Source organism: Armigeres subalbatus, chromosome 2 (assembly GCF_024139115.2).
Source record: "Armigeres subalbatus isolate Guangzhou_Male chromosome 2, GZ_Asu_2, whole genome shotgun sequence".
Lineage (NCBI taxonomy): Eukaryota > Metazoa > Arthropoda > Insecta > Diptera > Culicidae > Armigeres > Armigeres subalbatus.
Genome location: NC_085140.1, coordinates 135,347,839 through 135,373,172, shown reverse-complemented (window position 1 = coordinate 135,373,172; position 25,334 = coordinate 135,347,839). Strand labels below are relative to the sequence as shown.

General features: G+C 39.0%; 1 pseudogene; it reads right to left on the bottom strand.

Moving 5' to 3' along the window:
* Positions 1–17,253: 17,253 nt before the first annotated feature.
* On the bottom strand, positions 17,254–22,416 carry LOC134215303 (mitotic spindle assembly checkpoint protein MAD1-like; annotated as a pseudogene).
* Positions 22,417–25,334: the final 2,918 nt, after the last annotated feature.

Genomic DNA, 25,334 nt, shown 5'->3' with positions numbered 1-25,334 from the left:
AAGTTACATGCCATGATATCAATGTCGTCGGCGAAACCAATTAACTGGACGAACTTCGTGAAAATCGTACCACTCGTGTCAATCCCTACCCTTCCTATTGCTCCCTCCAAAGCGATGTTGAATAGCAGACACGAAAGACCATCACCTTGCCGTAACCCTCTGCGCGTTTCTAAGGGACTCGAGAATGCCCCTGAAACTCGAACTACGCACATCACCCGATCCATCGTCGCCTTGATCAACCGTACCGGAAATCCGTTTTCGTGCATTAGCTGCCATAGCTGGTCCCGATCGATTGTATCATATGCGGCTTTGAAGTCGATAAATAGATGATGTGTGGCACGTTGTATTCGCGGCATTTCTGCAATACCTGATGTATGGCGAACACCTGATCTATGGTAGAGCGTTCACCCATAAATCCCGCCTGGTACTGCCCCACGAACTCTCTTGCAATTGGTGTAAGTCGGCGGCATAAAATTTGGAAGACTACCTTGTAGGCGACGTTCAGCAATACGATTGCTCGGTAGTTGCTACCATCCAACTTATCGCCCTTTTTGTAGATGGGACACACGACACTTTCCATCCACTCCTGCGGCAGAACCTCATCCTCCCCTACCAAACCTTGGTAATCACCCAGTGCAGCGCTCTAGCCAGTGCCTCGCCACCGTGTTTAAACAGCTCTCCTGGTAGTTGGTAAACTCCAGGGGCTTTGTTGTTTTTCAGCCGGCCGATCTCCTCCTGGAGTTTTACTGGAGATTCAGAGCCGGAAGTCGCATGTCCTGCGCACGTGCTCCTAGGTTCATTACCATTCATTACCATACCGCCACCGTAGTCTGCCATATCGCCATTCAGGCGCTCCTTCGTAGTGCTGCCGCCACCTTTGGATCACCTCACGCTCGTTTGTAAGAATGTTCCCGTTTATGTCCTTACACATATCGGGCTGTGGCACGTGGCCCTTACGTGAACGGTTCAACTTCTCATAGAACTTTCGTGCGTTATTAGCGCGGTACAGTTCCTCCGTCTCTTCACGGTCTCGATCTTCCTGCTGGAGCTTTTCCTCCGATAAATCGAGTTTTATCTGTTTCGCGCCCGATTGTATCGTGCCTCGTTCGCCCTCGTGCGATGTTGCAGCAATCTCGCCCATTTTGCATTCTTCTCCTCAACTAACTGTTCACAATCGCCGTCATACCAGTCGTTTCTTTGATCCGGGGGCACCTAGTACCTAGTGCAGCAGTTGCTGTGCTATCAATAGCGGTTCGAATATCCCCAGCCATCTTCAAGAGATGCTGCGCCTAGCTGCTCTTCCGTTGGGAGTGCCACTTCCAGCTGCTGCGCGTAGTCTTGGGCTAGTCTACCGTCTTGTAGCCGCCCAATGTTAAGCCGCGGCGGACGACTCCGACGCGTGTTGATCACCGTCGAGAGTTTTGAGCGCAGACATACTGCAACGAGGTAGTGGTCGGATTCAATATTCGCACTGCGGTAAGTGCGTACGTTCGTGATGTCGGAGAAGAATTTACCGTCGATTAGAACGTGGTCGATTTGGTTTTCCGTTACTTGATTAGGTGATTTCCATGTGGCCTTGTGGATATTCTTGCGGGGGAAGAAAGTGCTTCGGACTACCATTCCGCGGGAAGCTGCAAAGTTTATGCATCGTTGGCCGTTGTCGTTCGATACGGTATGTAGACTATCCGGTCCGATGACCGGTCTATACATTTCCTCCCTTCCTACCTGAGCGTTCATGTCACCGATGACGATTTTGACGTCCCGCAGTGGGCATCCATCGTATGTCTGCTCCAGCTGCGCATAGAACGCTTCTTTCTCGTCGTCGGATCTCCCTTCGTGTGGGCAGCGCACGTTGATGATGCTATAGTTGAAGAAACGGCCTTTTATCCTCAGCTTGCACATCCTTGCGTTGATTGGCTGCCACCCAATCACGCGTTGGCGCATCTTTCCCAGCACTATGAAGCCAGTTCCCAGCTCGTTGGTGGTGCCACAGCTTTGGTAGAAGGTAGCCGCTCGATGCCCGCTTTTCCACACTTTCTGTCCTGTCCAGCAGATTTCCTGCAGCGCTACGACATCGAAGTTGCGGGGATGTAGATTATCCTGTCGCAACCTGCGAAGCCTAGCGACTTGCAGTTCCATGTTCCAAGCTTCCAATCGTGATCCTTTATTCGTCGCCTAGGTCGTTGCCGATTTTATCGAGTCGTATTATCTTCTATGTCGTTCGTAATAGTTGTTTTTAAAGGCGGCTTATTGGGCCTGCGCAAACCTCCTGTCTCGTCGGAGGCCGTCGTGTCAGGGCTGTTTAGCGTCCCACCTAACACCAGGACTTGGGCTTGTGCGCTTTGAGCGGCTTTTATAGAGGTTTAACAGCAGCTTTTTATAGAGGTTTAACAGGGCCCACTGTCAAACCCCTCCACATCCTAGGCAGGCACCAGATGGCCACTCGCAGATGGCCTGGGGAGGGATCGTCAAGCCCTTGGACATAGTCCCTGCTGCCCCCGATGCGATTCCAACATCTTTACAGAATAAACCTTGTCGATAGTTGTAGGTATGGAGCCAGTTATGATGACATCGATCACGTAGTTCGATACTGTACGGAAAACAACGACTCCACAGAGTAACTTGGATATAACATAAGATTTTGATATAAAGCATGAGCATGATTGACCGCCCACGGTTGCTACTCCGTTATTGCCAGGTAATTACACAGAGAACCAACAGATGAAGTTTGGGACTAACTTCAACCTCAATGTCTAATGCAACGTACACACCAGTCAAGCAGTTTGACGAACATTGACTCCGCCCCCAAGAAAACGCTTCGGTTGTTGCTTTATTTGAACGTGTGTGAAGTTGTTCGAACAACCATTTGACAGTTGGCGGCTCGGTTGGAAAAAATTAAAACGGTTTGATTTTGGTTTGAGTTGTCGGGGTGGAGTAAAGGTTCGCCGAACATGTTTGAGCATTTGTAGTGAAGTTGCACAAACCCCCATATATTTTCTGATGGTTGGTGCACAAGTTGGCGCTTCGGTCGTTCGTGTGTGATATTGTTGGTCGAATAAATTGATTGTTCGTGACGGTGTTGGTAAAACTTGATGGATGTTTGAATAAACGAGAGGTGGATTCAATGTTGGTCAAACTGCTTGACCGTGTGTACGTTCCATAAGAACTGGTGACCCAAGATTAAGCAATGCCAGCGCCGACCTTGTCCGAATGCAGGTCAATTAAGAAATAGGAGAATAATGTTGACATGAAACTCGCTTGGATGGAAGCCGATGAGTCATCTGCACTTCCACAAGAAATCACTTGGATGTAGGATATATGGGGTAGGCAGTGTAGCAGGGTTCGTTTTGGTAAACGGAATGCCGTGTGTAGTAGGGTGGTTCAAAAATCGATTTCGCTCCACAGCGCTCATTTGATTCTTATGCAAATTAGTATGGGAAGATATATTTTTTTCATTATACTGTTAATAACGCTTCCCCATTAATCGCAAGTTAAAAGAAAACCTACATAGCTAGAAGTAATACTCAACAGCTTTCACCCAACGAAAACCGCATGTTGATTAATCGCCCCAATAATTAGTAATCAATTTTAAGACAGGTTGCGAATCTTTAGTCATGATTGTTAAACTTCTTTGAGGGCATCACTGAAATGTGCAGTGGAACATAGTAGCCTGAATTTGTGTGTGCTATCTTTCGCGCCCCGAGCAGCAATGTTGCCTATTGAGGAGTTATGCAATTAGCTCCAGAAAACCACGGTATAGATTAAATTCGATTACTAATTATTGAGATGCGGTTTTCGCTGAGTGAAAGCTCTTGAGTATTCCTTTTAGCTATGCAGGTTTTCTTTTAACCTGCGCTTAATGAGAAAGCGTCATTATCAATATAATGAAAAAATAATTTCCCCCTCACTAATTTGCATGCAAAATTGAAACGGCTTATGCTAAATCAGTTTTAATCCAAATGAGCTCAAATTTTCAAAAACAATCAGAACATGATAAAGAATCAGATGAGCACTGTGAAGCAAAATCGATTTTTTGAACCACCCTAGTGTGTAGGGTGTAGTTTGCTCAAGGTTTCACAAAAATACAATCGAACGCGCACAAATTTTACTTATCAACCGCACAAAGCAGAACATAAATTTAAATAATCGCGTGATCGTTCTGCAGGTTACAAGATTACCCGCGCACAATTAAATTATAAACTAAACAATTATAAGTCACGTTGGCAAAGAAAATGTTTATTTTGAACAACTTTTAAACACTTTTTGGAGGTACACTGGAGCATAATAGTTACAACTTGCAATTTCTGTTATATCATAAATTACCTAAATCTCCATTTGTCTATCATATTATGCTGTTACTACTGCAATGGTATAAATATGAAAATTCTTTCAAACGTTCCAAAACTGAAACGCCATTGTTCTTCTTATTTTTCTCCCTTTTATGTCGAACACTTTATTGTTAAAAAAATGATCTCAAACTCATAATTTAGTCAATTTTCACACGTTTCAAGTTACTAATCTAGTACATTAGTATTGCGCAGTAAATAGGTCAATAACATCGCGCTTGTTATTACCACAAAGTTACCACGCGGAATTCTTGAAGATGTACTGATCGTTAATTTTCAAACTTGTATTGATGAACTTATTGCACTATTGCTAAAGTGACCAGATATATTTTATGCCAGCGCGGGACAATTTTTTTAAAAATCCTTGTTTTTATTCTAAAACGTGCTTAAGTCAAAATTTTCAAATTTGATAAATCTTCTGGGACTCGCTTGATCCTGGTTCAATTACGCAATCCCACTCCTGTTGCAAAATGAATCTGTTCAACTTTTACAATGGTGCGAGTTCTTGAAGGTTAAACCACAGACAAGTTAAACTTATTTGTATTGGTTACATGTTTCATTTTGCTAACATTCAAAGTGATCGCCGTTAGAGCATCATTATCGGTCGCGAGCATTTTAATCACCCGCGCAGCGCTTTCATTTTAGTTTCGTCACTCGTTTCCGTATCGGTCACTATTTTCGGCTCTCAATTTGGTAGCTGTATTCCGTACCGGTGTCGTTTGACAGTTGACAGTTCATCGAATAGCAGCGCTCTTATCGCGCTACCAAATTTGGTCACCTGTCAGTCACGCTACTGTTATAGCAGCGCGTTTAGTTGCGACCGGTAAAGTGTCAAGTAATGATACTGCGCTGCCAAACGGCTTAAACTCACCACCGGTAATCTTGCTCTTACAAATATTTAATTTACTTTTTGTCCTACTGGTCTCCGAAAGGTCAAGGGGGGGGATAAAAAAATAAATATTAAAATGAAAAAAATCAAAAAAACTCCTCGGATTTGTTAAAGAATGTTTTGAAAATCCTCAAAATTATCCGAATTTTATTTTGTTGCCCCCTAAAAATATTATTTTTTGGCATTTGGCACCTTAAAGGTAGCCTCACACCTCGGGAATTTGATCCGCGGATTTTTTCCCATGCATTTTTGCATATGCGATGTTTTCGGGATTTGGACACGGAAAATCAAAAGCCCGGCCCCCTTTAAAATACACGGGGACCAAATTCCGGCGGAAAATTTTCCCGAGGTGTAAGGCAGCCTTAAAGGTAACCTCACACCTCGGGATTTTGGTCCGCGGATTTTTTTCCCCATGTATTTTTGCATATGCGATGTTTTCGGGATTTGAGCACGGAAAATAAAATTCCGGCCCCATTTAAAATGCACGGGGATCAAAATCCGGCGGAAAATTTTCCCGAGGTGTAAGGTGGCCTTAAAGGCAGCCTCACACCTCGGGAATTTGATCCGCGGATTTTTTCCCAATGCATATTTACATATGCGATGTTTTCGGGATTTGGGCACGGACAATCAAAATCCCGGCCCCCTTTATAATGCACGGGAACCAAATTCCGGCGGAAAAATTTTGCCGAGGTGTAAGGTAGCCTTAAATAACACGGGGACCAAAATCCGGCGGAAAATTTTCCCGAGGTGTAAGGCAGCCTTAAAGGTAGCCTCACACCTCGGGAATTTGGTCCGCGGATTTTTCCCCATGTATTTTCACATATGCAATGTTTTCGGGATTTGGGCACGGAAAATCAAAATCCCGGCCCCACACCTCGGGAAAATTTCCCTCCGGATTTTGGTCCCCGTGCATTTTAAATGGTGCCGGGATTTTGATTTTCCGTGTCCAAATCCCGAAAACATCGCATATGCAAAAATGCATGGGGAAAAAATCCGCGGACCAAATTCCCGAGGTGTAAGGTAGCCTTAAAGGTAGCCTCACACCTCGGGAATTTGATCTGCGGATTTTTTCCCCATGCATTTTTGCATATGCGATGTTTTCGGGATTTGGACTCGGAAAATCAAAATCCCGGCCCCCTTTAAAATACACAGGGATCAAATTCCGGCGGAAAATTTTCCCGAGGTGTAAGGCAGCCTATAACACGGGGACCAAAATCCTGCGGAAAATTTTCCCGAGGTGTAAGGTAGCCTTAAGGTAGCCTTTACTACTGCTGTATTATCAATATTTCTTTATTTATTTCGTTATTACTGCCGTTTTATCAATATTTCTATATTTCGCGGGACATTATCTTGAAATAAGTGAAACGCGGGACATTTCGCGGGACACTTTTCAGCGCGGGACAAATGGCGAAAATGCGGGACTGTCCCGCGAAACGCGGGACGTCTGGTCACCTTATAGACTATTGCAGAATACATTATCATTGGAAGAAGAGGAGGTTTTAAGCCTGTGTGAGAAGCAGGCTTTCCAAATGTACCGCATCATTACAGCCCACCAATGATTGTCGCCTTTGTTTAACCATGACAGCCGTGCTATCGGTTCATATCAGGGGTCTGATGTTTTGGTTGTGTTTTCGTAGTGTAGATGCAGTCTCGTTTCTTCTGCTTGTCGTTTATGGAACTGTCAGTGTGGAACGCACCTATCTCTTTCTTTCCCATGATTCTTCTTATGGCTGTCAGTGCGGAATTTTCTATGTTGGCTACGAAATGAACTGTGGTGGAGGTATACAAGTGTCAGTCCCGTGGTTCATATGCTACAGTCGCATACACGCAATCATACGAGAGGTAACGTTGCTCTCGGGTGACGTTGTAAGACAGTTTCATTCATTTGCTTTCGGGTCGTTCGTTATTCCCGACAGCAGCGTCTGTTCGTTCGGCACATTTTTCGTGCGTTTAACATGCGTTTCGTTTGCTGCTACGGATGTTGACTACTGCAGTAAAGAGGTAGCTGTTGCCTCGCTGACTGCTTTTCGTTCATTGCGAATCCATCCGTGGCCGATGCAGTAGTGCTGATATGTATGGATAATTCCCAGTTATAAGGTACTAGGTACTCCATCGCACCGTACTGCGGTTGCGTAGACCGACAGATGTGAGTCATTTGTTCGCGGGTTAAATAATTTAAAAAATGAAGATGTTTATTTTAATACAGAAAAAAGTAATTAGCATCTTCGAACGTAATTAGTTCGTAATTCGATTCCGAAACAGAGTATCAATTAAGTATTTGTTAAATATTGCCTTGCACTTGGATCACTTCCATGCTTTTAGTTTCCTGAGGAGTGTCTTAAAATTGTTTATGGGAAGTATGGCTATGAAAGTATTTACACTAAAGAGTTCGAATTAATTGATCAATTCACCTAACGAACATGTATTGAATATTTTAACATTTTATTTCAGTACTTAGAGTAAATAATTATTTTAAGGTTAATACGTAGGGTTACAGCTCCTGGACTTCATCTCATAGCTCCGATATTGGTCTCACGAAAAACAAAGCAATGAAAAGGTATTTGATTTGTTTATTATTTTTGTGTTTTTTTTTCAGCAGTGAGCACGCATGTTAGCAAAAAGAAGCGACGAAATTGGTGCCGTATTTTTGTTGTTTCGTGATGAGATGAATATATGTACAGTGAGATGGAAAATGGAACAGTTCCCCTATATACAAAATTGAGTTTGCATTTCCTTTGTACCCGTACAGCTAACGACAGGTTTATCCGATACGCTAGAATGTTCTATTGCCCGACTGACTTGGGATGCTAATATATTTCAAAAGACGAAAAATTTCATAGGAAATGTCAAACAATGTAAGGTCTTAATAACATTTTATTAGAGATCGGTTAACACTAGGATACATCCGCTAAAAAAAACTAACACGGATACATTCGTGTAGAAAAAAGTGTAACTAAATTTTCATTATCTCCGTGATTTTTTAATCGAATCTCTCAGTTTTCCATCGATCTCTTAGTCATCGCTTCTGGTTTCTTGACATTACAAAATATTATGTATTAAAGTTATTTTTTTCGCCAGAGCTGTGAGATAAAAGAAACGAATTAAAAAAACAGATTATCCCACCTATTGGTGTTGATGCCTTTCTCGTTTATTATAATATGTAACCAGAAAATATCATTAGGGTGGTCTAAACAGCACAAAAAGCAATTAATGGCTTAGAGCTGAAAGTGTATATACGGTACGTTGTTCCGGACACATGTTTGTGATTGTAATATAGACTTCTAAAAAAAAATTATAATTTCCAATTCTTTCTCTATAAACTTTTAAAATTCATTCCAGCGGCAGTCAAAACTTGGACATGTCAGAAATCGTGTCATTACTGTTTCTTGTACATATTTGTTTGTAAATTGTTTGTAATAACGTTGCAACATATTGAAAATAACATTTTATTAAGTTTAATTGTGCAAAAAATAATCAATCAAAAGCCTGAATGCGTTGATAATTAAAAAAAGAAGTAAAAAAATGAAAAATTTAAGTTAATATATAATTGCCAAAATCTGCTCAAAATCCACAATACTTTCAAAATATTGAGAGTGCATATAAGACTATTTCGAGAGCCTATTCAGTTGCATATTTGATTATTTACGGCAATTTATAAAGCTAGTAATCTGAACAGACTTTCATCACATTTTAGAAAACCAAGTATGACCTATGCAATCAGCATCAAACAAGTCACTGTTGGAATAATATTTCAAGGTATTAAGCTTTTAATAACTGTAATTCAACAAGAGTAATGGATAATACTATTTGAAAAATTGAGGATTATTTACGCATTTCTTGAGTAAAAAACTAAATTTTGTTCATAACTTCGGAGCCCATGTGCTAAGACAAGACAAGACAAGACTTCGGAGCCCATAGTTCGATCTGGCCAATTTTCAATGGGAATGAGCGAAACTTGTTGTGAGCAAATCGGCGAACGATAAGGGCCAAAAAAAATGAGTAATATTTTGTTAGGTGATTTTTCTGTAAATAAAATGTATTTTGGCCATAACTTCCGAGGCCAGTGCGAACTGGCCAATTTTAAATAGGAAACAATGGGACAGGATTCTGTGTTGAATGCATTTTGTTGCGAGCTGTTAGAGATAAGTGGCAAAAAATGAGTGACACTTTTTTAAGTCATTTTTCTGTAACAAATTGGCCATAACTTCCGAATCCATAGTGCAATTTGAATCGATTGGTATATAGCACTATGGGTCTCCGGGCGCTATGAGTATCGTGAATTGACCACTTTTACGGAGGCTCCGAATTTTCCGGAGGAATTTCGGTGGCTACTCAGATTCATGAGAACGGGCCACGTCAATCATTCGCTATTCAGAGACGGATGAGTTTTATGAACTGTTCATTTACACGTATGCCCCGAATCCCAATAAGGTCCATCAAAACAAGTTTAATGATGTTTCGGATCTTCCAGAAGGACGCCAAATAGACGAATAACCAGGAAATGTGATAAGTCATGGAATTAGACAATGATTACATTTATTGGGATCATTGTTACAGAATGTTGTAAGCATTTCCAGAACTCGAAGCTCAGGAAATTACGCCAAAAATTAGCCTTGAAAGACTTAAAAACCGATTTCTGGAAACCAGCATGACCAAACTGCAATCCAGAACTTTCACTTCATCTATAAAAGATGAAATTGATTCAAAAATGAGTTTTTGGAAGCGAGTCAGATTTCAGTTAGTGAATGAATATGAAAATAATAACTGAATGACTCGTTAGAAATGTTTGAACAATAATGTTTCGTCAAGTTACATTCAAAACGTTTCATAGTTTTTAATGAAGTTGATTTCAGGAAAAAAAACTCTTTAATGTTTATTACTCAGACGCATTTAACTGAATTATTTGGTTTTAGTACATAGTGTGTATGAGATACAAAATTAAGTAGATTTTATTTTCAAATTTAGTTTGTGTTGTCACTAACTTTTTTTGAGCCTTTGATGGTGAAACAGATGCTCAATTTTATTTGTCAACTTGTTACGGAAGGACACGTTCAAACTTTTGAATAATATTGATTCGAAGGGAGAGAAAACTGAAAAAACAGATTAAAACAAAAGTCTAGAAACAAAAATAATTAATTAATCTACGCATCGGATTGCTAGATTTAGATTCAATTTAGAAAACAAAATAATGATTTTGATCGGAAACAAAGACTTAGGTCTTCGGGTTAAATTTGTTCAAATTAGTTGCTTTATATTTTTTTGGATTTTTAGAAAAGCAATACCATTTACTACGATTCGGTTATACACTGCTTAACTTACTTCATTCCTAAATTCTGTTCAAAACATCGACTTAAGTGGATTTAATTTGATTTACTGTATCAAAAATAATTGTGTCTTTCTTCACATAATTTTGCGATAATTTGAAAAACTTCAGCTAGTCAGGAAGGTATTCTTAAATAGTCTGCTGAGTAAGATCAAACCAAGAGGTGAACATTAACAATATTCCGGCTATACTATAAGATACTCTACGTTTCACTGTTTTCTGTGAACATTATGCTCTAGAAAGGAAGAATCACACTAGAAAGTCTAGCAATGTCTATTGCCTGTGACATATAAACTTACGAAAGTTTTGCAACTAAGAAAAGAATCAAACCATTGTAATTACGTGCTAATGTAGTACTACTCTATTGAGCAAATGCTGGTTGACACTAGAGTTTCCATTTCCCGGCCATTTTCGTTGTCCCGGGATTCGGGAATTACTTGTTCGTATATCCCGGGAAATCCCGGGATCCCGGGATTTTTCGATGTTTCCTTAGAAAACTTATTTTTTTGATTGAAAAACGATTTTATTCAATGTTCAGGGGTAAAGTTCATATTTTGGAAAGGCCAGATAATACAGATTTCAAATTGGAAGTCAATTCAATGCTTATTTGAATCGATTCTTTCGAAAAAAAACGAGTTTAAGAAGCAAATAATATTCACGTCTTTCTCGGAAGGTAGAGTACCCTTTTGGAATATATATGATCAAAGAGTCCGAGAAGAAGGGTTCGCTGGTGGTTGAAGTCTGCTTGACTGTTTGCATTGTTTTAGAACTACCCAGACAATTGTACATCAATATATGTACGGTTCTACCGCCGACGCATGATGACTTTTTTTGTCAATCCTTGTTATCGGATAAGCAAGGATAAGCAGCTGAGTCGGAATCCCTCAGCAACAGGATCCAAGCTCTAAAACAATATTTGGTACAGCGACTTGCATTACTGCATTCTAGGCATAGAGTACCTTCACCGAGTAAAATACTCTCAATGAATTGGTGAACCAACCTCGTCCCTATTCAGTATGATTCGGTTAGGCTAAAGCTATCAGTACACTGTTTGTCATCATGACAAATATTTGTCAAGTCAGCCTGATATCCATGTCGATTTCTGGTCAGTCTGATAGATATCCGGATAAACTTGACAAATATTTGCCATTATGACAAACAGTGGACTGCGGGCTTAAGGAATGTTGACCACACTGTTGGTCATAAAATAATCATTTAACTGAGTTTTTTGCATCTACAAAATAGAAGTTTTGTTAATCATACTAAATTAAACAGTTAAGACATTAGAAATATTCTAAGATTATTCACTATGGAAAACTAAGACCCTGTTAAAAAATTAATGATTGGTAAACTCGGTGACCTTCTCGAACTTCAATTAAATCCACGATTTAAACGCAATTCTGAATATTTGAAGGTGATGCAATGCTTGAAATAGGTTTTGTAAAACCAACTTGAAAATATTTGTACTTTTAACTGTAGTATAAGTTACAGGTAACTCGATAATTATCGATAAAGCAACGAGTACTCGATAACGATAACGTTAAATCAACGCTCACTTTATTGACAACGAAACATCATCGTACAACCGTTATCGTTATCGAAGTTGGTGATTAACAACCCTGGAACAGATTGTGGTCCAGGAAAATTTCGGATCTTCAACATAGTGTCGATGGATAATCTACAGAAACGTAATTGCACTCCGGGATCCATGAATCAGGCGCATAAGTCTCGTGGCATCGTGGGATCATGCATTGGCTGCGAAAGTCATGGGTAGCGCCGTAAAGAATTTAGTGGGAGATACGATCTTTCGGTAGCTTGCTAGTTGGTCAGTAGGAATCTAATATTTTTTGTGAAGGTGTTCTATTAACTATCTCCGATATTTTCCTGTCTGTTCCTCTCTTACTAATTTAATAATAAGATGATATCGATTGTGCATCACAAAGAACCATGGCTCCGTATACACGCCTGAGCCTACCAAATAAACGAACTTGGAAAAAATCATGTCTGATGGGACTAAAAATATGATATGAGATTATCACCAAAGTTGGTTTTCGCATTCAAAACAAATAACTTTTGTAAGCAGAAAAATTACACTGTTTGCGAACCGGAAATGAAACAGTATTTTTTGTCCCGGGTATCCCGGGATTTTCGGGATTTCAAAAATAATATCCCGGGAATCGGGAAATCCCGAATTTTCCAAAATCCCGGGATTTTTTGTCCCGGGATGTCCCGGGATGGAAACTCTAGTTGACACTAATTACATGGCCATGAAGCACTCAATTTCAGTGTGCCTGATGAACAAAGCATTTCGCATATAACGTTGTTGCCAATTCATTGTATCTATTTCAAAGGTTCGCCCTATAATTGACTGTACAAACTGTACTGCCGTAATCTGGAAAAGTGACGTAACAGCCATTTTACAACATGTATGTTTTTCATTTTTCTGTTAAAGAGCTCGATGAGTAGTACTCGTTAACGCCATTTTTGGAAAATGGCGTATAGATCACTTTTTCAGATTACAGCAGTGTAGAAGTAGAATACGAAACTACTATAAAATGTGTGGCATCAACTAATGGAATATCCAACATATTCGTACCTTCAAATAATTGGAGGAATTTATTGTTATTGTTTATTGTTACCACTTTGAAAAAACCGCAAGTCTTTCGGTTCCCCAAAACTACCAATATTGTAATGGAATCTTGAAATATTGTATTAAAAACATGTGTTCCATAATGCTTCACGGCAAATTAGCCTTCCAAATTAAAGATGAATAAAAAAAAATGATGCTTACGAAAAATTGGTGTAGAAATTCGATTGGAATGTGAATGTCTTATTAGCTACGAAAGTCTATCATTTTTCGTGAAGCGCCTGTTTTTCAAACTTGAGAAAGTGTACCCTGCATCCGTATCGAAAGTTAAATGTATTGACCTCCGGTTTTGTCACAAATAAAAATACCAAAGTTTCAGTTCATAAAGTCTACCCTGATTTCTTTACAAGTAAAATAAAACCCGGAAAATATGAGACGAAACTTATCGGGAAAAGCGAAAAAACCAGGAATTTAAAAAGCGAATTTCAGTGGCCAAACAAGTTGCACAGAAAACACTTCCAGAAAATCCACAAAAATCCTATGTAAAGAACTCTACAAGAAATTGCTATGGAAAAGCCACAGAAAATTTATTTCCGGGACGATTTTTTGGTAATTCCTTTAGAAATTCTACGAGAAAGATCTTATCAAATTCTTTAAGAAATCTTATAAAAAATCAAATCAGACTTTTTTTCAAAAAATAAAAATAGTTAGTAATATTAAACCATTCAAAAACGTCCTTCCTCCACCAATGACACAATTTCGAAAAGCTCTAAAGGGACGCATCCAACGGAGAGAAGGGAAATCAAATTAGAAAACAATTTCTATCTAGAATCGATATTACATAATCGTGAACCGTTTTAAAATAATTAACAATTTATCATTTATTACTGGTGAAACATGAGTTGTGAGTAATTCAATAGTTATTAAGTCGCATTTCAAATTTATCTTTTACTTTTATATGTGACTCAGAAGCACAACATTAAATACTTTTTATCGGAAAAAAACATGAACATATAGGGGAGATCGCCCAGCGCACGCCGAACACCTTCTAATACCGGGACACTTCTTAAAACAATACTTGCCGAAATCCCTTCAGAACAAAAGGAAGCTATTTCAAAGTCCTTTGCCTTTATGGAATATCTGATCCACATGTTATAAACAAGCAGGTTTGAATCAATAATATTAAAATTGATTGGACGCATTATGATTATGTGGATATGGTAAAAATGAATTATATTTTAATTAACTTTGCTGGATATATCGTTAAATTGTAATGTAAAATCAATTTCGGAATCCAGCCGCTGTACATCCGGACAGTTAGAATTTTAACACTCGAGCACGCGCGTATTTTGTACAACACTATTTAACAAAAGAAAACATCGCTCGTGATACACAGCACGAGCGAGCCTGTATGAGCGTTCCAGAACCGCGTGTGTGCTGAACGGGTTATGTGCGCAAATAGCCATTTTTACAGAGCAGCTCTGTTTTGTGAAATCAATTTAATTGTTTCTCTTGGCATCAGAAAACCACAGAAATAAGCAGAGAAGAAAATTGAGGATGGTTAAGAGTAGGATGTACCAAATTTAGCTGTACCGTCAAATCAGCTCTACTAACACACATTAGATAGCCACCCCATGACAGCCGCGAGCAAACTGTTTTATTGACAGTTCATACGAAAAAACCGAAGAATCTCTTCGAGTAATGCCGGCTGTCTTCATGACGACGAATGAGCGTCAAAGCACACAAGACAACATTTACAATGAACAGCCCATCCGACTCACTACATCCACGGCGCTACAATGTCGAACTAGCTGCTGTGATGCCGAAAGTTTGGCAACAGCGTCCATCGTGCATTCGTGCATGCCGTCGCTACGACACTTCGGGTTGAATGAGAAGTAAGCAGCATGGAGCGACTGATAGCATGCAATGCGACAGTTAGTGCTCTTCCAAACTGACTGCAGCGGAAAGGCTGTACATTTGGAAAGCCTGGTGAGAAGCGATTCAAATGAATGCCACCACCATTAGCAACTAATTTCATTTCAAATTTTCAGCATTGTTGGAGTATCATTTCGTTTACATAGATTTATTCACAGCGCTAAAATAAGAAAAGAAAAACTACATGTACTTCAGAAGATGATGTACTACCTGATTATAAATACATCATTACAATTTTTATTATAAGCACATTTGCGAGTTTGTTCTGTGTTGTGTGTACCTGAGTGAAAGCCTCATTCAGAAATCATCACTTCAACTATTCAATAGCTGGCGAAAATTATGTCTCTAAAGAAAAGTGAAAGTCCTTGCGCAATCTACCAAAACGATGCGTCCTAATTATTCAAGCCAACCTCTGAAGATAAAGAGCCATTTTTGATTTAGAGACTAAAACGTACAAAGCATCGTTTGCTGCTATTGCCTGGGACTTTTCAGGTATGCGGTCAAGCTTTAGTTGGCAGCGATGGCTCTTCTCGACCTTCTACTCCATGAGTAGTTAATGCAAATAAGGGCGTCCATGTGATGTTTTGATGCACCTGTTATGGATAGCTAGTGTATCCCTATTCCCTACACTCCCTGAAGACACCTTTCTAGCTTCAGCAGTGATTCATTTTTACAGTACTAGTGTTCATAACGAAAAGGGCACCATTACGGTCATTTTTACGGTCAAGTCATTTTCATCTCGCATAGTTGTAATACGTAAGTTGTTCAAAAATATTTCTTTTGTATTTTAGCCACTCAACTCAAGTGCGTCTCTGAGACATTTCCACTTACTGGTTCAAAGTTGTCGATGCCGCGGAAGGCTCACGAAATGTTCTCCCTGCAAGTTTATCAGAATGTGCATTAGGTATCAGCGGTGGCGCAATGACAATCTATACCTAAAATGTGGAATCCGCGTGAAAAAGAAACCATAACCTGTCTAAAGCATCCTTAAACTGCCGATGAAAGATGAATTCAAATGAACAACTTCAACATTCGCCAACATCTTTACAAAGAAACTAATTTGTTTGAATTTGATTTTGCTATCAACAAGATGCCGCTTATTGCAGCAATTTATTCATTTCTCGTACTTACACTGTCATCTAATTCGTTAAGTCAACTCAAAGCAAGGGGTATCCACCCATACAGACTCTAAACACGGTGGCTAGGATTTTCCATCCAAACTCAGCACGGTCTTGACAACCAAGAAGGGAGAAGATTTTAAATGGCTTTGAATTTTGGAAAAGGTTCATTTACTAGATTCATTTTACTACATTAACTCGCTCCACACATTACTCAAAATCACGCCAGTACTGATCTCCATATACATGTAACAAATAATAAAATAACTTACCGAACGAGTGAGTAGGTACTCTAGAATCGGTTACCTTAAAACTCCAATCCAAAATCAACGAGCTTGAGCCACGGAGCTGTCCGACTGTCTGACGATCTGGGTTTTCAAATGGCTCAGACATGTTGGAGAGGTCTGTTTCCGGTTTTAGCGCCAGTATCTTGAATAAAATGATGGTCGTCAAAGTTGTAAATCGATTCACACTTTGTGTTTTATGTTTCGTTTTCGGTCTAAAACACCTGATGAAAACAAAATATTATTTCCAGTTCAAAATTTCACCCTAAAAATAGAGAGAGAAAATCTGTCAAGCGTAAAACACATATTTCCTGTTCGGGGCTCTACCTTTTCTATACACTGAGAATACTGTCGTAAGATTTTCATACGACCAAACTTATGAGAATGTTTCATATGAATTAAACTATGAAAATCCAAGATCAATTTCGGTCAAATCTATCTGTTTATTGGATATCTAACAAGGCGATTCTTGAAGAGTCGGTAGGCGTGAGGTGTGATCACACCGTGGGTCCGTCAAGTGTTACAGACGCCTGAGCCTACCGAATACATAAACGAATTGAAAAAAAGCTTTGAAATTTACCTCAGGAGCTTTCGGATCGACATGAAGTAAACGCCAATGAATCGTATTTTAAGCTCTTATTGAATCAGCCGCTACTTAGGGAATTCCTGTAGATGCAGTAGTGACTTTCACTCTATAATATGCGATGAAATATTTATATCGTGGAGAAAAAAATCCATTAATGTATATCAAAGATAAACCAGTAAAGCTCCTCAACCTTGCACCATAACCGTTGTTCGGTTGAATAGATCCAGAGTGAGCGTACTGAGGAAGCGGCAGCGAACCATGGGTTCCAAGGCAATTCGCCACCATGTCCGAGATCGATTCGCTATAGGCGATTCCAGCATGTTGAGTACCGTTCCGACCTGTTCAAACAGAAATTGAGGGCTTCCTCGCTCTCGGCGTACATGCTCGAGATCCGATAGTTTGTGTTTCCAACCGATCGACCCGATAACCAAATAGCATATAGTAGACCTCAGAACTCATTGCTTGCCGATTTGTATATCTCTTTGATGTGCTGATTTTTAGCTCCAACGATTGGACTTGTGCTTTTATTGTTGAACTCCACCGTTCATCGTGTTGTTGTCGTTAAGTCTCAATTCAACTCTTCTTGCCTTCTTCGAGCCGTCGGTTCCGTATTCCAGCGTTCTTCAGCTTGGAGCTTTCGATCCGTTGGGTGAGCATAAGCCTCATTAGCTGGACTATCCGTGAACTGAACCACTTTGAAACGGTCGCGATTGATCTCAGCACGAAGGGACATTTCCAGCTCCAGTTCCAGATCTTCCTTTCGTCTTCAATCGCTCGTTCTCCATCCGGAGGAGTCGATTTCACGACGCAGCTTTTCATACTGCTCACTTGTTAGAGCTGAATCCATGCCTGAAAAAGTTACCATCTGTTAGTACACAGATTGACTATCAGAGAATTCAAGTAATTGCATACATTCTCATATCGGGCATCGATTTGACTGATTGTGTTCTCCTTCAAGTTTGGCGTTCAATTCTTTGTACCATTCAACTGTTTTTCCAATATCAATTCTTGTGCGCATTTGGGCCCCTGATTGCTCACATTAGTTGGATTTATGTAAATTTAAAGATAAAATTGTGTACACTGATTTTTTTTTACGCGATTTACATTTTCTCAATTTTTCACTCATCCTAATGTTTAACGTATATTAATTATCATGTGATTTTTCTTTGATTTATTCTGGATTTTTGAAACATGTTGCGAAGAGTTTGGTGGAAATTGAAGTCACACGATCAAAAATACGAGCGAAAAAAATCGTGTAAAAACAAAATCCTGTATTATAATTAGTTCTTCCCTAGAAAAATATACATCATAATATTAAGTTCGAATAGCTTTCTAACTTATATGCTCGCCAAGAAAATTCGCAAAAGCACCTTAAGCATAAGAACCTTAAACATTTTGTAACATCGGCTTCATAATAAATTCTGGAACATTCATCAAATGGAAGTAGGTAATAAATTTTGGCCTTGATTTTTGGAATGACAATTGTTCTCTTCATTTAAACTATAGGTTGAACATCCATGAGTCGATGTTCTATGATATCGACTCATGGAAGAAATTATTGTCACTCAACTCCAAAGAGCTTTCCAAGAGTTTTCTATTCCACATCTCAATATTTCCATGGTCCTTCAATACGACTCATGGAGGTTTGACTGTATTTTGGTCAACAATATGCCCAACGAAAAGAAAGGATTTCAATCTATCTGAAATTAACGTCATTGGAACAAGCTCGTTTGTGACTTTAGATTGTAGAGGTGGGGTATGTAAATTTATTATTCAACATTGCACTGGAGGGGTCTTAGTGCATTTCGTCGTCCGTGATACAGTCCGTCTCACATCTTGGTGTTCTAAAATCTCGGTATCTCTCACTATGTAAAGTAGGATCCATCTTGCCCCATTTGCAAGTTCATTTTAGAATGTCTAATTTCGATCAAATTTATTTATTTCAACGGTTAGTAGTATCATTACTTATGATACTTTCTATATAAAAGTTCTGTTTTGCCTTTCGCGTGCGTTACTGCCCTCTTCGCATGTCCGTCCCATGTCGATTTTTGATGATTTTGTGTTCTTGCGGAATTAGATATAAATTGGTTGAAAAACGGATGAAAAAGTAGACTCTGGCATGACGGAAATCAAACCCGTTTGATTTTTCCCATGTCGAAAATATTCGCATAACAGTCGCGTGATTTTCGTTACATCGTTGGAAGACATCAAATGTTATTTTTTTCTAAAATTAGTGGAACAAGGGCAATATAGACACCCTTAGGTTTTAATCAATATCAGGTGATTTAAATTGAATATAATTCGGATTTCTAGCAATCACATGATACTATTACTCGTTGACTACCAGTTCTGTTTTGAACCGTATTGAAAATAAGGCAATGTCAACCAAATAGGACGATTTTGTAATAGTTAATTTTCCACTACTCGGGCAGAAGGGCAGATTGGACACCCCCTTGGGGCAGTATGGACACCCTTATAAAATGAAGAAAATTATCTTACTCGTGAACATGCCACCCTAACCTATTTTATGGATCATTCAACAAAAATATTACCCATGTTCATCTTCCTGTCAGTTTTTGTATGAGACACCTAAAATTGTGTTTGGATCATCAACATCCGAGGTCACATATTTATTTATTTATTATCAGACTAAGGCCGGAGTGGCCTGTGCTGCACATAAAAGTCTCCTCCATTCAGCTCGGTCCATGGCTGCACTCGCCAACAAGCAGCTCTGCGGAGGGTCCGCAAATCATCCTCAACCTGATCGATCCACCTTGTCCGCTGTGCACCTCGCCTTCTTGTTCCCGTCGGATCGTTGTCGAGACCCATTTTTACTGTCCGACATTCTGGCCCGGCCCACCGGAGTCTTCTGATTTTCGCGGTGTGAACGATGGATGGTTCTCCCAACAGCTGATGCAACTCGTGGTTCATTCGCTCCTCCACCTACCGTCCGCCATCTGCACCCCACCATAGATGGTACGCAACACTTTCCTTTCGAAAACTCCCAGTGCGCGTTGGTCTTCCACGAGCATCGTCCAGGTCTCGTCCGTAGAGAACTACCGGTCTTATAAGCATTTTGTAGATAGTCAGTTTGATACGGCGGCGAACTCTATTCGATAAGACGCTCCGGAGTCCAAAGTACGTACGATTTCAGCCAATATGCGCCTCCGAATTTCTCTGTTGGTATCGTTATCGGCGGCACCAATGAGCCCAAGTACACGAATTCTTCAACACTCAATTTCGTCACCACCGATAGAAACTCGTGGGTGACTTACATTGACCTCTCGAGCCTCTTCCTATCATGTACTTCATCTTCGACGTGTTGATGATCAGCCAATCCGTTTATTTTCAGTCTGATGTAGGCTTCCTCCATCCGCTCAAAGTTACGTGCCATGATATCAATGTCGTCGGCGAAACCAATTAACTGGACGGATTTCGTGAAAATCGTACCACTCTTGTCAACTCTGCCTTCGTATTACTCCTCCAAAGCGATGTTGAAGCAGACACGAAAGACCATCACCTGTGTAACCCTCTACGCGTTTCGAAGGACTCTTCGAATGCCCCTGAAACTCGAACTACGCACATCACCATCGTCGCCTTGATCAAACGTATCTTATCCGGAAATCCGTTTTCGTGCATTAGCTGCCATAGCTGGTCCTGATCGATTGTATATATGCGGCTTTGAAGTCGATAAATAGATGATGTGTGGGCACGTTGATTGCGGCATTTCTGCAATAGGTCTGATGTATGGCGAACACCTGGTCTGTACTAGAGCGTTCACCCATAAATCCGCTTGGTATCTCACGAACTCTCTTTCAGCCACAATAGCTACAGAGAAGATATTAGGCCTTAACATGCGAACAAGTTCAAATTTTGGTTGCCGAATATAAGAATATTATCAAGTATGTTAGGTTCATTACGGATAATTATACACCGCATTACTGGATTGGAACAGAAAAATGACCATAGATCAAATGAAGTTTGTCTGTGCAAGCGGTGAAGAGTAGCAATCGGTTTGATCCGCTGATGTGCGGCTTATTAATCTTATTTTCTATGTAATACTCTTGTAATACATTTTGTAATACTCTTTTAATACATTTTGTATGTAATAACATAATGAATATGATCATCTATATTACGCCACTTTTCTTTCACAAAAAAACATTTTGGATGGGTGGCCCATACTGCCCTAGATGGTGGCCCATATTACCCTGTATAGTCGGGAACATACATTAACTCCTATTCCATATCGTTTATATCAGAGTTTATTTTCAGAACTCTGTATTATGGACAAGATGAAATGTTCAAACATTATGTTTGAACATTTCACCAAATAATGTGATGTCCATGATAGCCAGGTTCTGATTTTATGAAACCACGGTATTAGACGATGCGGAATTGCATGTCACGTATAAGTCAACCTATTGAATAATTTTGAGCTTTTCTGCGTTTTTGAACGAATTCTTAGGTGGCCCATATTCCTGATCACCTAAAATTGGTTAAAGCTTTGCCAAAATAATCTACTTACTCGTCAAATCCTTTTCATAACTATCAAGCAGTTCTTCCAGTAACCTCTCTCCAACCACCAAATGGAGTTTCTTCTGCACTCGATGTAGTATTGCTTGATGGTGTTTCAATGAACGCTTATAGTCCTCCAATTGCTTCTCTAGTTGTTCATTCTCTACCCTGACCTTATCAATGTTTGCTTGAATTTGATGCTTTCATTTTAACAGAGGTTTTCTCACTTGTCAAAATAACGTCATTTTGCAGAATTCGATCAATATGAGAACGTAGAACGACTGGCGTAAGGGATTCCTTCGAGCAAAAGTCAACTGCTAATCTCGCCAGTCTGCCATTTCTTTTCCATGTCCTTAACTTTTACGAGAAGAGAAGCAGTGTCGACTCACTTTTTTCGAAATTTTCCAAATTGACTATTCAAACTGGACACCTGCTCTTCAAGCAACATTTTGTTTCCAATTATTCCGTGTAAGTTTTAAATTCTCCTTCAAACGAATATTATCCTTTTCGAGTTCAGATAGTTCGCCAAACGAAGTGCTAGTTTGACAAATTTTTCCAGTCCTCATAGCTCTGATTTCATACTCCAAAGATTTTATCTTAGATTCTGCTTCTGAAATTTTTCCTCAGCATCATCCAACTCCTTTTTGATGGCATCAAAAGAATTGGCTTTCGACTGGAGCGTTTCATTCAACTCTTTGTACGTTTCTGCTCATCCTGCATCATCGAGAGCTGATCTTCAATATCTAGCATTTGGTGATTCAAATCACGAACTTCAGATTGAAGCTCACGGTTTCAAAGTTGTATTTCTGTTCCAAATCCTTAAGCCTCATGATAACGCCCTTATTCGCAAAAAGTCCCCCAAAAAGTTTGCCATTGGCCTTACCCTTGACCGAGCTTCTATGAGATCCGCTTTACTGTCGGGTTTCCATGGACTTGGACAGCCATGGAGCAATGCGATCCAGCTAACGACCCTGGCTAGCGTTTCTGTCGTCGGCGATGATGTTGCTTCCGTCTATGGAAATGTCGCTCATTTCTGCAGTTTACGCTTCTTGCGCCCGAAAAAAGAACCATTACTACTATAACTCATCTAACACCGCGACATTCCTCAACCGGAAAAGTATTTACCGATCTCGAAAGACGTATCTATATAATCGAAGCTCATCCTGCTGGATATAGTTTCCGTTGTCAAACTTTCATCGGCATTCCCTGCGGAACCGGTATTATCGTTCCGGTTATTCTCCATCGTTTTGCTCTTCCAGGTGATTGTTTTAATGTGGATTTCGATGAACGTCCAAATTCAATTTGGTAGCACTTGAAATGTAGCAACAAATTCTCCAGATTAACTGGTTAATATCTATTATATATTCTTGAATTGTTAGTCGGAGTTCGAATAAACGCACAATTTCTGAAATTCAATGGAAACCCAGTCGCTACCGCACAAAAACGATGCTAAATTTTGTTTGACATTTCAAGCCATACGAAGGAAAAACACCTGAAAAAGTAATAAACAAAATTCAAAACAAATATGTAGTAGTCAAACTGAGACGCGTTTTTTACCAAATTAGCGGTAGATTTGGTGAATTTGTTTGAAACATTCCTATTTGAACAGATATTAGTTATTACTGCTTAAGATTTATCATAATATCAGTTCCTAAAGTATACATTAATTATTTTGGAATAACCAGAAATAAGGGAAACTATCTTTATTATTCAAAACAAAACGACATCAGGATACTTTCGATTGATGAGCTTTAATTCCACTTTCAAAATATCCGTGCTGCCAGTAGAGTTTCATTTACAATGAGCATATTGCTCTTAGCGACATCTCTGATTTAAAACAAAAAAGAAATTGGATCGGAATTGGGGTGTCTGGTTTTTTCAATTAATCGGTTAGAGTGAAATCAGGAGTGATTCAGCTTCATTCCAAATTTTCGACCACTATTCTAGTTTGAATCTGGAGTCAAATATTGTCTATCCGGAATAAATTTATACCACTTTTTATACCGAAGTTGGATTTTTCTCCAGATACATTGGAAGTCCTGACTCGAATTCTAACTTGGTGCTACGCCGACAATAGAACAAACTCGCTGGTTTCCCCAGCAGTGTTCTATTCATGTTTTTCAAATTTTTAATTAAATGAAATCATCATGTTGGCGCCAAGAAAGGCGCCGTAATTGAAAGGGATTGATCCGTAGATAAAAATGACGCATCTATACACCAAAACAATTGGAAAATATTTGAATCTCGTGATTCAATCGTGGTTCAAATCTGCAGAAAATAGAACGGAGCGTTATACCCAAGGTTATACCAGTTTTATTTTTTTGACATTTGACTGGTATAAAAAATGTTAGGGTTGTATAAGGACAAACTCAGAAACTCATTAAGAGTACAATTTCACTCTTTTGAGAATAAGTGATCTACTCATAAAATGAGTAAAACACTGTTTGCTCAATAATGAGTAAACGCGATATCTGTCAAAAATGGGACTTTTTTACCCATTTTAGGAATGATTTTAAACAAAAAAATGGGTAAATTTTACTCGCTTTGGGAATATTTTTCTTCGGATAATTTGAATAATTTTTCTGTTTTCAAAACAAAGGAAAAGAAACCATATGAGCATAAAAATACATTTATTTATATGACGTATGTTTAATCACATGTAAATATCACATTGAAATATATTTTTGACAAAGGGAATACACAGTTTTTCCAAGTCTAAAATCCAGAACAGAAACGGCGTTTCTTATACGGGGTTTGTTGTCTTTTGTGAATGTTTTTTTCTGGATGTTTCCCTTGGTTTTCGTGGAAAATGCGATAATAGGTCTGTGCTGAACTATAATGTTCACGTTACCATCATGTTGTTCCGAGGCTTCTGGATGCTGGAAACAAATTGTATCGAACAGAGGAATAAAATCAAAGTGAAAAAAACAAGTGTACTTACTTTTGATGTACTATCTCTCCATGTCTTTAACGGTCGTAATATTAAGTCTAGCAACTCAAAATGAATTAAATACATAGATTATAACGGGGAATAAACGCGTAAAACACTTAATTTTCTAATGGGCTCGATTTACCTATAAGTATTTTTCACCCATTTAGAGTAAAAGATAATCGTTTGTAACGAAACAACATTCTCAAAATGGGTGTTTTTTACACATTTGAAGTTGTCAAATTTTCCCATTTTCATAGCTACATACATGAACTCAGAATGAGTACTTTTTACTCATTATGAGTTTTGACTTTATCCGTGTACAAGACACGACCGCTCGACGTAAACTTCTGTAAACCAAAATATAGTACACCAACTAGTTATTTTTCTAAATGGACATCAAGCTCACATAAACTATATACAGATTTTTCCTCAGTGTAGAAGAGAAGGAACCATCCCACCGAAACCACTACACTGAGGAAAAATCTTATATAGTTTATGTGTGGATATAGATTTTGATATGCTTAAATCTAATCCATTTTATGTGGATTTATGGAAAATATATAAGGACGACACATATAATTTATTTATGAACACCAATCAGGTTTATTATCTTTGCTGATAAAATTGAATGTTTTATATACATACAAATCATTTATAATATTTATTACAAATCTATTGAAACCTTTCATAATATTAAGAAAATATATAAACAAAAAATAATTGCTACTAGATTTTTATTAGCTATTACACAAGCGAACAGAATTCAATGGAAACGAAGTTAGGGTTTCACAGTTGGTCCATATTTCTTTAAAGACT